This window comes from Saccopteryx bilineata, chromosome 2 (assembly GCF_036850765.1).
Source record: "Saccopteryx bilineata isolate mSacBil1 chromosome 2, mSacBil1_pri_phased_curated, whole genome shotgun sequence".
Taxonomy (NCBI): Eukaryota; Metazoa; Chordata; class Mammalia; order Chiroptera; family Emballonuridae; genus Saccopteryx; species Saccopteryx bilineata.
Genome location: NC_089491.1, coordinates 224,399,935 through 224,411,704, shown reverse-complemented (window position 1 = coordinate 224,411,704; position 11,770 = coordinate 224,399,935). Strand labels below are relative to the sequence as shown.

General features: G+C 44.6%; 1 protein-coding gene across 1 annotated transcript in view; it reads left to right on the top strand.

Moving 5' to 3' along the window:
• Nucleotides 1-11,770, top strand: part of GET1 (guided entry of tail-anchored proteins factor 1) — a 29,329-nt gene that overhangs the window by 1,248 nt on the left and 16,311 nt on the right. The window contains exon 2 of the mRNA XM_066259353.1: nucleotides 4,050-4,182. The gene's annotated coding sequence lies outside the window, so the exon portion shown is untranslated. The remainder of the gene's footprint in view (nucleotides 1-4,049; nucleotides 4,183-11,770) is intronic.

Here is an 11,770-nt window from a genome sequence, read left to right as displayed (position 1 = left end):
TCCCAGCCGCTTGCTCCCCCTCCTCGCTGGCCGGGCCGCCCCCCGCCCTTCCCCATTGGTTGTGTAGCCCACTCCACCGCGGTCCGCGCCCTGAATAGGTGAGGCGGGCCGTCACTCGACCACTGCGCTCCGCCCCCGCTCTCGACGCCCCCACTCCCGCCTGCCATCTCGCGGAACCCCATACCCAGGCGAGTGGGGCGGGGCCTCAGAGGCTACTCTCGCCTCACGGTGGTTTGAAGCCAAGCCGCAAAGTGCGGTCTGCCTGTCGATTGGTGGATGGCTACCACATGATTGCTGGGTGACCACCACCCACAACTTTACTGGATACTCGGGTCACTCGCCCGCTTTCTCCATGCCACAAAGATCGAGTCCCTTCCATACAGGGTGAATTGCGATAAGGCATTTAGAATTAGTCTGTTAGACTTGGAAGGGACAGACAATATTTTTAAGTACGGGCCCATTTCTCCCTCCTCAGTAGGCAAGAAAGGCAATTTGGTGTCCCTAGCTTCGTAGGCCTGCGGGACCGGGTCGTAGTGCGCAGGCGTGGAAGGGAGGTCGTGGGAAGTAAAGCTGGAGCGGGCGACTCGCTAGGCACGACAGCGCAAGCGCGGGTCTTTGCGACGTCTCTCGACTGGCGGGTGGCGCGGGGCCCTATCCTTCTGCCAGGTTGTTCTCGGACCTCTCTGGTAAGGGAGCATGTGTGTTGGCTCAGTAGCCTTGTGGAAAACATGAGCCTGGGTTCTCAACGTCCCCAGGACTTGTCCACTGGTATCCTCTCCCCCAACCTGTCCCTCTTGCGCTGAATTGAAGCAGAAAGCACACCCACCGAACTCCTGCCCATTTTTTTTTTTTTTTTTTTTTACAGAGACAGTGAATCAGAGAGAGGGATAGACAGGGACAGACAGACAGGAGCGGAGAGAGATGAGAAGCATCAATCATTAGTTTTTCATTGTGCATTGCAACACCTTAGTTGTTCATTGATTGCTTTCTCATACGTGCCTTGACTGCGGGCCTTCAGCAGACCGAGTAACACCTTGCTGGAGCCAGCGACCTTGGGTTCAAGCTGGTGAGCTTTGCTCAAACCAGATGAGCCCACGCTCAAGCTGGCGACCTCAGGGTCTCGAACCTGGGTCCTCTGCATCCCAGTCCAACGCTCTATCCACTGCGCCACCGCCTGGTCAGGCTCCTGCCCATTTTTAACCAGTTGCTCACATGAGCTGCTTTTAAAATTTTTATATATTGATTTAGAGAAAGGGAGGAGGAGAGAGACACACACACACTCACACCCAAAAACATGGATCTGTACCTCTGTTCCTGTATGAGCCCTGACCCGGGATGGAGCCCGCAACCTTGAGTGTGGGGAGGATGCTCTAATCCTCTCTAAACCACTAGTCAGACTATGTCACTCCTGATCAGTAACTACCTGTATTCCTTCCCTTCTCATTCAAGGAAGCCTGAAATCCTTAAGGCTTATAAAGCCTCCTGTGATCTGATTCACTTAAGTGATTTTCACCACTGATCACCCTGTTTCACCTGAATCTCAAGCAGGCCAGGTACCCCTTGCATCAGGGCCTTGTCACCTGTTGTTCCCTAAGACCACTGAGCTCTCTTCCTCAGCCTCCTTCTGTCTTTGCACAAATGTCACTCTCTCAATGAGACCTTTGCAACTTTTTATCTCCGTTCTCAGTCTTGTTTTCTCCATTACATCTATTGACTATGTGGTTATACTGAATATGAAATTTTGTATTCACTGCATATCTTCGGAGGAATACACAAGAAAGTGGTGCCAGTGGTTGCTTCTGGAGAGAACAATCAGATGCAGCAGGATAATATTAAACTGTATCCTTTTCTCTCCTGTCTGCATTTTAAAAAATATAACATCCGAGAGTGCCTGGCGCCAGTATCATAATGCCTGCTCTGTGCCAGGCATTATGATAGCCCTTGGGGTAGAGAGACTGCAGACATACTGCTCACAAAAATTAGGGTATATTTTATATCCTAGTAATAGGATACCTATCCCAAGGACTTAGTTCATTTGGGAGAGAAAACAAACAAATTGGCCAAGTAAGGGAAAGCCACAGGCAGTAGGACAGCACATTCCAATGCATGCAGACTTAGAGATTCTGACAGTCCTCCACAGCGTTCAGAGTGGTGGGGATGGAGATAAGGGAGTGGAGAGTGAAGGGAAGAGGCAGAAAACAGCATAGAGTGGCAGCATGCAGACAGGGTTGGATGTCAAGCTAAAGAGTTTGGCCATTATCCAAGGAGTGGGAGACACTGGAAGGTCTTCATCAAGGGAATGCCAGTGCTGAGATCTGAACTTAGCTCATAAAGATCTTTGTCTCAAGAACTGAAGATGCACAGGCTAGAGTTGACAAACTGTTAGCCTACAGGTATTTGCTTTTGCCCAGGTGTTTTTTTCTTTGTTTTTTATGTTGCCAACACAAGCACATGGAACAACTGGAAAACTGGCAATGTGGTGTTCCCCCCCGAAGTGAGAAGTGGGGGAAGGAGCAGCGGAGGGGCAGTCAGACAGACTCCCGCATGCGCCCAACCGGGATCCACCCGGCATGCCCACAAAGGAGTGATGCTCAGCCCCTCTGGGGCGTTGCTCCACTGAAATCAGAGCCATTCTAGCACCTGAGGTGGAGGCCATGGAGATGTCCTCAGCTCCTGGGTCAACTTTGCTCCAATGGAACCTTGGCTGTGAGAGGGGAAGGGAGATAGAGAGGAAGGAGAGGGGAAGGGTGGAGAAGCAGATAGGCGCTTCTCCTGTGTGCCCTGGCTGGGAATTGAACACAGGATTTCCGCACACCAAGCCAACACTCTAATGCAGAGCCAACTGGCCAGGCCCAGCAGTGTCTTTTAAAGCTAAACAATGTGACTCAATTCCACTCCTAGAGGTATACTCAACAGAAGTGCTTACATCTGTTCAGTAAGATATTCATAGATAAACTATTTTTAAATTGATTGGTTTGAGAGATAGAGGCAGAGAGAGAGAGAGAGAGAAGCATTCATTTGCTGTTCCACTTAATTGTGTATTCATTGGTCACTTTCCAAATATGCTCTGATCGAACTTGCAACCTTGATGTTTGGGACAATGCTCTAACCGACTGAGCTGACAGGCTAGCACCATAGTTGAACTATTTTTATAGGCCCAAACTGGGAGCAACTTAAATATCCATCAACAGGAAAACCAATGAATAAATGGCAGACTATCAGCAATGAGAAAGACCCACCTTCTACTACACAACAATGTGTGTGTATCTTACAAGTACAATGTTAAGAGGAAGGTGCAAACTGTGCAATTCCCTTTATATAATGTACAAAGGCAGGCAAAACAAATCTAGTCGGTTATAAGTCAGGATAGTGGTTCCTGGTTGGGGTGGGTGAGGAGCTAGTTAGTGACTGGAAGAAATAGCAGTAGAAGACTTTAGGGAGCTGGACATGTTCTGTTTCTTGATCTGACTGTTGGTTGCTTTGCTTTGTTCACTCTGTGAATATTAACTGATCTGTATATGTACACACACACATTTTTGTATATATACCATCAATTAAGTTTTAAAGATTTTTTTATCCCAGCATATCAAAATTATAGGATTTCACATACAAATTCAACTCCAATTTCTGGCCTCCTTTGTGCATATGTGCCACAAACTGCACTTGACCCTGTAACTTTTAGGAGGCATCCTTTCTCTAGTTTGCTAAGATCCCAGTCCTGATGATTTTTCTCACCTGTATTTCCTGCCAGGCCTCTGAAGGCATATCAGCTTGTGATACCTATGTGTAAGAGTGGGAAATTGTAAACACCATGTTTTATTTTTCTGTTTATTTTTGGAAGAAATAATTATATGGTTCAAAATTTCAGAAGTATAAATTTTGTTTCCAGAGAAGTCTCCCTTGCACTTGTGTCCCCAGATCTATATTTCTCCCAAGAAGAAACCAGCGTTGCTGCTGCTTGTGTCTCCTTCCAGGGATGGCTTATATATTTGCAAGCAAATGTGTTTATGAATATATTCTTTAGTTTCCCTTTTTTTCTTTATTTTTAGAGAGAGAAGAGAAAGAAGGGGGCAGGAGCAAGAAACATCAACTCCCATATGTGCCTTGACTGGGCAAGGCCTGGGTTTCGAACCGGCGACCTCAGTGTTCCAGGTCGACACCTTATCCACTGTGCCACCACAGGTCAGGGTTCCATTCATGCTTTTATACTGTTTGATAGCTTGCATTTTCCCCTTCACAATGGGGATTGTTTCCTATTAGTGCTTATTAGATTCCTACTTTTTTTTTTTTGCATTTTTCTGAAGCTGGAAACAGAGAGAGACAGTCAGACAGACTCCCTCATGCGCCCAACCGGGATCCACCTGGCACGCCCACCATGGGGCAACGCTCTGCCCACCAGGGGGCGATGCTCTGCCCATCCTGGGCATCGCCATGTTGTGACCAGAGCCACTCTAGCGCCTGAGGCAGAGGCCACAGAGCCATCCCCAGCGCCCGGGCCATCTTTGCTCTAATGGAGCCTTGGTTGCGGGAGGGGAAGAGAGAGACAGAGAGGAAGGCGTGGTGGAGGGGTGGAGAAGCAAATGGGCACTTCTCCTGTGTGCCCTGGCAGGGAATCGAACCCAGGTCCTCCGCACGCTAGGCCGACGCTCTACCGCTGAGCCAACCTGCCAGGGCAGATTCCTACTTTTTATTGCTTCATTGTCTACTCTAAAGATATACCAAACACCTTTAAACCAATTCCCTATTGATTGGACATTCGAACTGTGTCTAATCTTTGGTTCTTATGAAGGATGCTGCAATGAATAACCATGTGAATATGTATCAATAGGCACCCTGTTTAAACAACAAAATGTTCTTGCAGACTTCAGTGATGACTTAAAATTATTTTTACGTAAAGTTCACTTAAATCTTTGAAAACTTATTTATTCATTTATTTTGAGACAGAGAGACAGAGAGGGACAGACAGGGACAGACAGACAGGAAGGAAGAGAGATGAGAAGCATCAATTCTTCGTTGCGGCTCCTTATCTCCTCAGTTGTTCATTGACTGCTTTCTCATATGTGCCTTGATGGGGGTGGGGTGGGGGGTGGGGGAGGACTACAGCAGAGCGAGTGGCCCCTTGCTCAAGCCAGCAACCTTAGGCTCAAGCTGGTGAGCCTTGCTCCAACCAGATGAGCCTGCGCTCAGGCTGGTGACCTCGGGGTTTCGAACCTGGGTCATCCACGTTTCAGTTCAACGCTCTATCCACTGCACCACTGCACCACTGCACCACTGCCTGGTCAGGCTGATAACTTAATATTTAAGTTTAAAACATTTAATGCTTAGAGCACTTAAACAACTATAAAGCCAAATTAACTTTTTCAACCCCCAAACTCTGCAAGACCAATAAAATGCAAATCAACAACATTAGCATGAAGGAAGAGCTTTGCTGAAAGCAGAGTGCATGCATTTGGTATTTGCCCATGTGATTTGTATGGAGGTTGTTCTGGTATGCCTCTGTACAGCTGAGAAGCCATTATTCATTTGGTCCTTTGTGGTATGATTTGGTTTTCATGTAATACAGATGATATATTATTTATGAGTTCACTTAAATCTCCGTGCTTTTCCTGTAAAACTGTAGGAAACTGGTCCTAGTCCTGCTTGATTCTAACCCTAAACACACACCCAGAATAGGCACTGAAATTAGACAGTGCTTGATCAACAGTGGGAATCTATGCTGAATGATGTGGATAGTTGGGTGGTCACTTGACAACACAAAAATCTTAAAAATTCCCCAAAGGACTCTCAGGATCTTTGTATGCATTCACCACTCCCACTGGGGGTCCGCATGCCCCACTTTGGGAAATCATGCATTAATTCAGGCTGGTAGGTTGATGAGGAAGTGATTGCAGGAATTCTAGAGGGGAGAAGTATGAGCCTCATCTAGGGCAGAACTGAGGGGGGGGGATGAGGCTCTGAGGAAATTGAGGAAGGAGAACCAATAACTCACAAGTCAGCAGTTCACCTATCCCATGCCAGGCGCTGTCCTAGGTGTTTGAGATAAAGTTGTGAACACCAGTCAATCTCTGCAGCTTGAGGGCTCCGCCCCTGACCTAATCACCCAAAAGCCCACCTCCAAATACCATCATATTGATAGTTAGGTTTCAACTTTAAAAAAAAATTATTTATTGCCTGACCAGGCGGTGACTCAGTGGATAGAGTGTTGGCCTGGGACACAGGACCCAGCTTCGAAACTCCGAAGTTGCTGGCTTGAGCACGGGTTCACTAGTTTAAACGCAGGGTTGCTGGCTTGAGCGTGGGATCATAGACATGACTCCATGGTGGCTGGCTTGAGCCCAAAGGTCGCTGGCTTGAAGCTCAAGGTCACTGGCTTGAGCAAGGGGCCACTCGCTCTGCTGCAGCCCTGCGGTCAAGGCACATATGAAAAAACAATCAATGAATAACTAAGGAAACTAAGGAGCCGCAAAGAAAAATTGATGCTTCTCATTTCTCTCCCTTCCTGTCTGTTCCTATCTGTTCCTCTCTCTGTCCCTCTTTCTGTGTCTGTCACACACAAAAAATTATTTATTGAATTTAGAGAGCAAGAAAGGTATAGAGAGAAAGAGAGAGAAATATCGATCTGTTCCTGTGTGTTCCCTGACTAGGGATTGAAGCTGCAATCTTTGTCTCTTGGGTGATGCTCTAACGAACTGAGCTATTGGGTCAGAACATGTTTCAGCTTTTGAGTTTTGGGGGAACACAGACATTCAGTCTAGAGCAGAAACACCCCTGCCTCTCTTCCAGACCACTCAGCTTCTGTGGCCTAGGAAGAGAATCATCTCAAGTGGGCAGCCACCTCAGGATATTTGAGACTTGAGCAAAAACATTCTACTCCAATTATTTTTTTTTCAAAATATAAGAGAAAGTTTATTTAGAAAGTCACAGAGGTAGAAGATATGGGCTTTAGGGGACAAGTTACAGAGGCAAATGCAGAGGAGTTTAGGAGAAAGAGGGAAGCATGTCTGGTGGGGAAGAAGAGGGGAGGGGGAAAGGCACAGGCGTGCTCCGTGGAGGGACAGCTCTACTCTAATGTTAAAGGGCACTTGTTCTTGCTGATCAGTGAAAGAGTTCCAGGTTTACTTGGCTGTGTGAGCTCTTAAAGCAGAAGCAATGGGCTCTGGCCAGGTAGCTCAGCTGATTAGAAGGTTGTTCCAGTACACCCAGGTTGTAGGTTTGATCCCTCGATGTGGCGGGGTGGGTACAGGAGCCAACCAGTGAATACATGGATGGGGGAAACAATGAATCGATATTTCTCTCCCTCTCTCTAAAATCAATCAATAAATTTTAAATGTTTAAGGTTGTCAGATTATATAAAAATTTAAAATATAAATAAAAGCAACATCACCTGACATGGTTTGAGGGATGCCCCATTTGTAAAGAGATATGAGGAAGCTGCCTCAAGTATGGTTAGATGTTGCCCCATAAGTGTGGTTTGAGTGTTAACCAGAATAACAAAAGCAAGAAAAATAATATTTTAGCTTAGTGCTACCTTTATGTTTTCCAAATTAAAAAAAAAAAGATATCTTTCTGAATCCTTTCTCAAAAGCTCTATAATTGATTTAGATTTCACTTTAGCGTTATTTTTTTAAAGTACAAAATGGAAAAAGAGGGAACAGAATGTGACATTTTAAAATTATTTTTATTTATTTATTCATTTTAGAGAAGAGAGAGAGATAGAGATAGAGATAGATAGAGAGAGAGAGAGAGAGAGAGAGAGAAAAGGGGGGGAGGAGCAGGAAGCATCAACTCCTATATGTCCTTGACCGGGCAAGCCCAGAGTTTTGAACCAGCGACCTCAGCGTTCCAGCTTGACCCTTGATACACGGAGCCACCACAGGTCAGTCCAGAATGTGACATTTTATTATAGTTAAATGATTTAAAATGTTATTCCCATTGAAATGACTTCTCATTTTCCTTTCTTCTCAGAGAAACCAGATACAGCTTACTTAGAAAAACAGATTAGTATTTTTCTTCCTTATCGAGCCTGTATATAATCCAGTTTTATTTTGTGATTTATACTCTTGATTGTCACATCATTATGCATAGTCTTCCTGTTGCTAATATTGATCATACTTGCATATTATAAAATGCCTTTTGCTCTTTTTACTGGTGCTAGGCTATGCAGTTAGCTTCGTGTGGCACTCTGTGTGAAATACCATAAAATTAAATTCGATCTTAAAAAAGATCTCTCATCATCAAAATGTACCTGTCCTGTTAGCTGAACCAGTAATGTTCTTCTTGCCATTGATATGCCTAAGTGAGGTGAGCAATCTCAGACTTGTATATTAGTCTGTTTTATTTGTGTGCTTGTCTTGTCTACCCTCAGAGTCTTAGTGAACTTGACTATGTGCCTTGACCGGGCAAGCCCAGGGTTTTGAACCAGCGACCTCAGCGTTCCAGCTTGACCCTTGATACACTGAGCCACCACAGGTCAGGCCAGAATGTGACATTTTATTATAGTTAAATGATGTAAAATGTTATTCCCATTGAAACGACTTGAAGTGAACTTCTAAAATGAGTAAAACTTCCAGTATAATGCTAATGAGTTCACGGTGTTGGGGAGGCAGTGGAATTAGAAGAATTAGTGGGTAGCATTTTTCCCTTTCTCTTTGATATTTCTTTCCTTTTCTTTCCTTTTCTTTCTTTTTCTTTCCTTCCTTCCTTCCTTCCTTCCTTCCTTCCTTCCTTCCTTCCTTCCTTCCTTCCTTCCTTCCTTCCTTCCCTCCCTCCCTCCCTCCCTCCCTTGCTCTTTCTTTTAAGCGAGAGAGACAGATAGGGACAGACAGGAAGGGAGAGAGATGAGAAGCATCAATTCTTCATTGCAGCACCTTAGTTGTTCATTGATTGCTTTCTCATATATGCCTTGATCAGGGAGGGGAGTTTGCAGCCAAGCCAGTGACCCCTCGCTCAAGCCAGCAACCTTGGGCTGAAGCCAGTGACCTTGAGCTTAAAGCCAGCGACCTTTGGGCTCAAGCCAACGATCATGGGGTCATGTCTATGATCCCATGCTCAAGCCGGTGACCCTGCACTCAAGCCGGTGAGCCCATGCTCAAGCTGGACTAGCCCTTGTTCAAGCTGGCGACCTTGGGGTTTCGAACCTGGGTCCTCTGCATCCCAGGCTGATTCTCTATGCACTGTGCCACCGCCTGATCAGGCTGAAAATTTCTAACACACACCCATTAATCTATCTAGTTTATTTTTCCACAGGCATGAGATGAAAAGAATGAAGTGTAGAAAATCCTTTGTTAATCCTCATGCTCAACCCCCACCTTAGCTCAAGCCCCTATGTATTTAATAGCATCTCATACTATATTTTTGAAAATTATTTATTTATTTATTTATTATTTATTTTGAGAGAGGGGGGAGAGACCGTAAGAAGCATCAACTAGTAGTTGCTTTTACTTTAATTGTGCATTGAGCTTCTGCTAGGTGCCTTGACCAGGGCCCTGCCAGTGTCCTCATGTTCAAGCCAGAGACCTTGGGCTTTTCATGCTAGAGACCTTTGGGCTCAAGCTGGTGAGCTTTGGGATCATGTGGACGATGCTCTGCTCAAACCAGCAACCCTGCAGTGATGAGCCTGTGCTCAGAGCTTGTGACTTTAGTAATCTGGGTCCACGCTTTATCCACTGTGACACCACAAATCAGGCTGAAAAATGTTTTAAATGGTTCATATACCATCATTATTTCATGAATAACAGTCTTTTATTTTACATTATTTACTAACAATTTACTGAGCACCCATAAACCCATATCCAACCTTGGAACTAAGAGTTACCTAGACAAACCAATGTGTCTCTTTTAAGTACTTTGCATGCTGGCAATTAACAGTACTTATATTATTTGTTTAGTTAAATCCACAGGAGAATAAGGACTGGGGATGTTTTGTTCACCATCATTTTATACCCTGCAATTAGTAAAGTATCTGACACACAGAAGGCGTTAATACTTTAACAATCTAAAAAGAATTAATTGTAGTAAAAAACCATTGCATAAAACTCATTTGCTTTAAGTGTAGTATTCAATGATTCCTAGTAAATCTACAGAGTTGTACAACTGTGACCACAATCCAGTTATAAAACATATAAAACACCTGGAAAAGATTCCTTTTGTCCATTTTCTACCAATCTTTGTCACCCCCTCACACCCCCAGGCAATCACTGATCTGCTTTCTGTCATTATAGTTTAAAGTCTTCTGCTACTAAAAGAACATTTTTATTTTATTTTATTTTATTTTGTATTTTTCTGAAGCTGGAAACGGGGAGAGACAGTCAGACAGACTCCCGCATGCGTCCGACCGGGATCCACCCGGCACGCCCACCAGGGGCGACGCTCTGCCCACCAGGGGGCGATGCTCTGCCCGTCCGGGGCGTTGCTCTGCCGCGACCAGAGCCACCCCAGCGCCTGGGGCAGAGGCCAAGGAGCCATCCCCAGTACTCGGGCCATCTTTGCTCCAATGGAGCCTTGGCTGCGGGAGGGGAAGAGAGAGAGAGGAAGGGGGGGGTGGAGAAGCAAATGGGTGCTTCTCCTATGTGCCCTGGCCGGGAATCGAACCCGGGTCCCCCGCACGCCAGGCCGACGCTCTACCGCTGAGCCAACCGGCCAGGGCCTAAAAGAACATTTTTAAGAGAATAAAAAAATAAGCCACAGACTGGAAGAAAATATTTGCAAAGCATCTATCAGATAAAGGACATCTACCAAATAGAATGAACTGAAAACTCTATCCAGTTCTAAAAATATAAACAATTCAGTAAAAAGGGGGCAATAAATTTGAACAGATACTTCATCAAGGAAGACATAAGAATGACAAATAGGCACATGAAAACCTGCTCAATACCAGCAGTTATTAGAGAAATACAAATATAGCCAAAAAGTCTAATGAGATACCACTACACACCTATTAGAATGACTAACATGAAAAGACTGACATTGGCTAGGATATAGAGGAACTGGATTCAAATCCTGTTGGTCAGAGTGTAAAATGGTAACCCACTTTGGAAAATAAGTCAGTGGTTTCTTAAAAAGTTTTTATTTTATTTTTTAGTGGAACTGTGTCTTCAAAAATGTTAATGTAATAAAAGACAAAGACTGTGGAAATGTTCCAGATTAAAGGAGGTCAAAGAGACCTGTCAATTAGATGCAATGCCTGACCCTTGACTAGTTCTTGTATTAGAGGGGAAAATGCTACAAAAGACTATTCAATCAACAGACAAAGCTGGAACAAAAATGGCAGCTGGATAAAAGTATTGGTATCAATTTTGACTTTGCTGAAATTAACAAATGTATTGTGATTATGTAAGAGAATATTCCTAGATGTATGTATACTGAAAGAGGGAGAGGGAACATGGTTAAGAAAATAGGGTAAAATGTTACAGTGGGTGAATCTAAGTAAAGGGCATTGGGTGTTCTTGACACCAGCTTTATTTTTTACAACTTCTCTATATGTTTGAAATTAATTTTTAGAAAGCTAATGAAAGGTTTATTTAGAGATAAATTTATGGATATAGTACAAAGCTTGTGAAAGGAAGTCTACTGCATTCATAACAATAAGATTAAAATTTTTTTTTTTTGTATTTTTCTGAAGTTGGAAATGGGGAGGCAGTCAGACAGACTCCCACATGCACCCGACCGGGATCCACCTGGCATGCCCACCAGTGGGCGATGCTCTGCCCAACTGAGGCGTTGCTCTGTTGCAACCAGAGCCACTCTAGTGCCTGAGACAGAGGCCATAGAG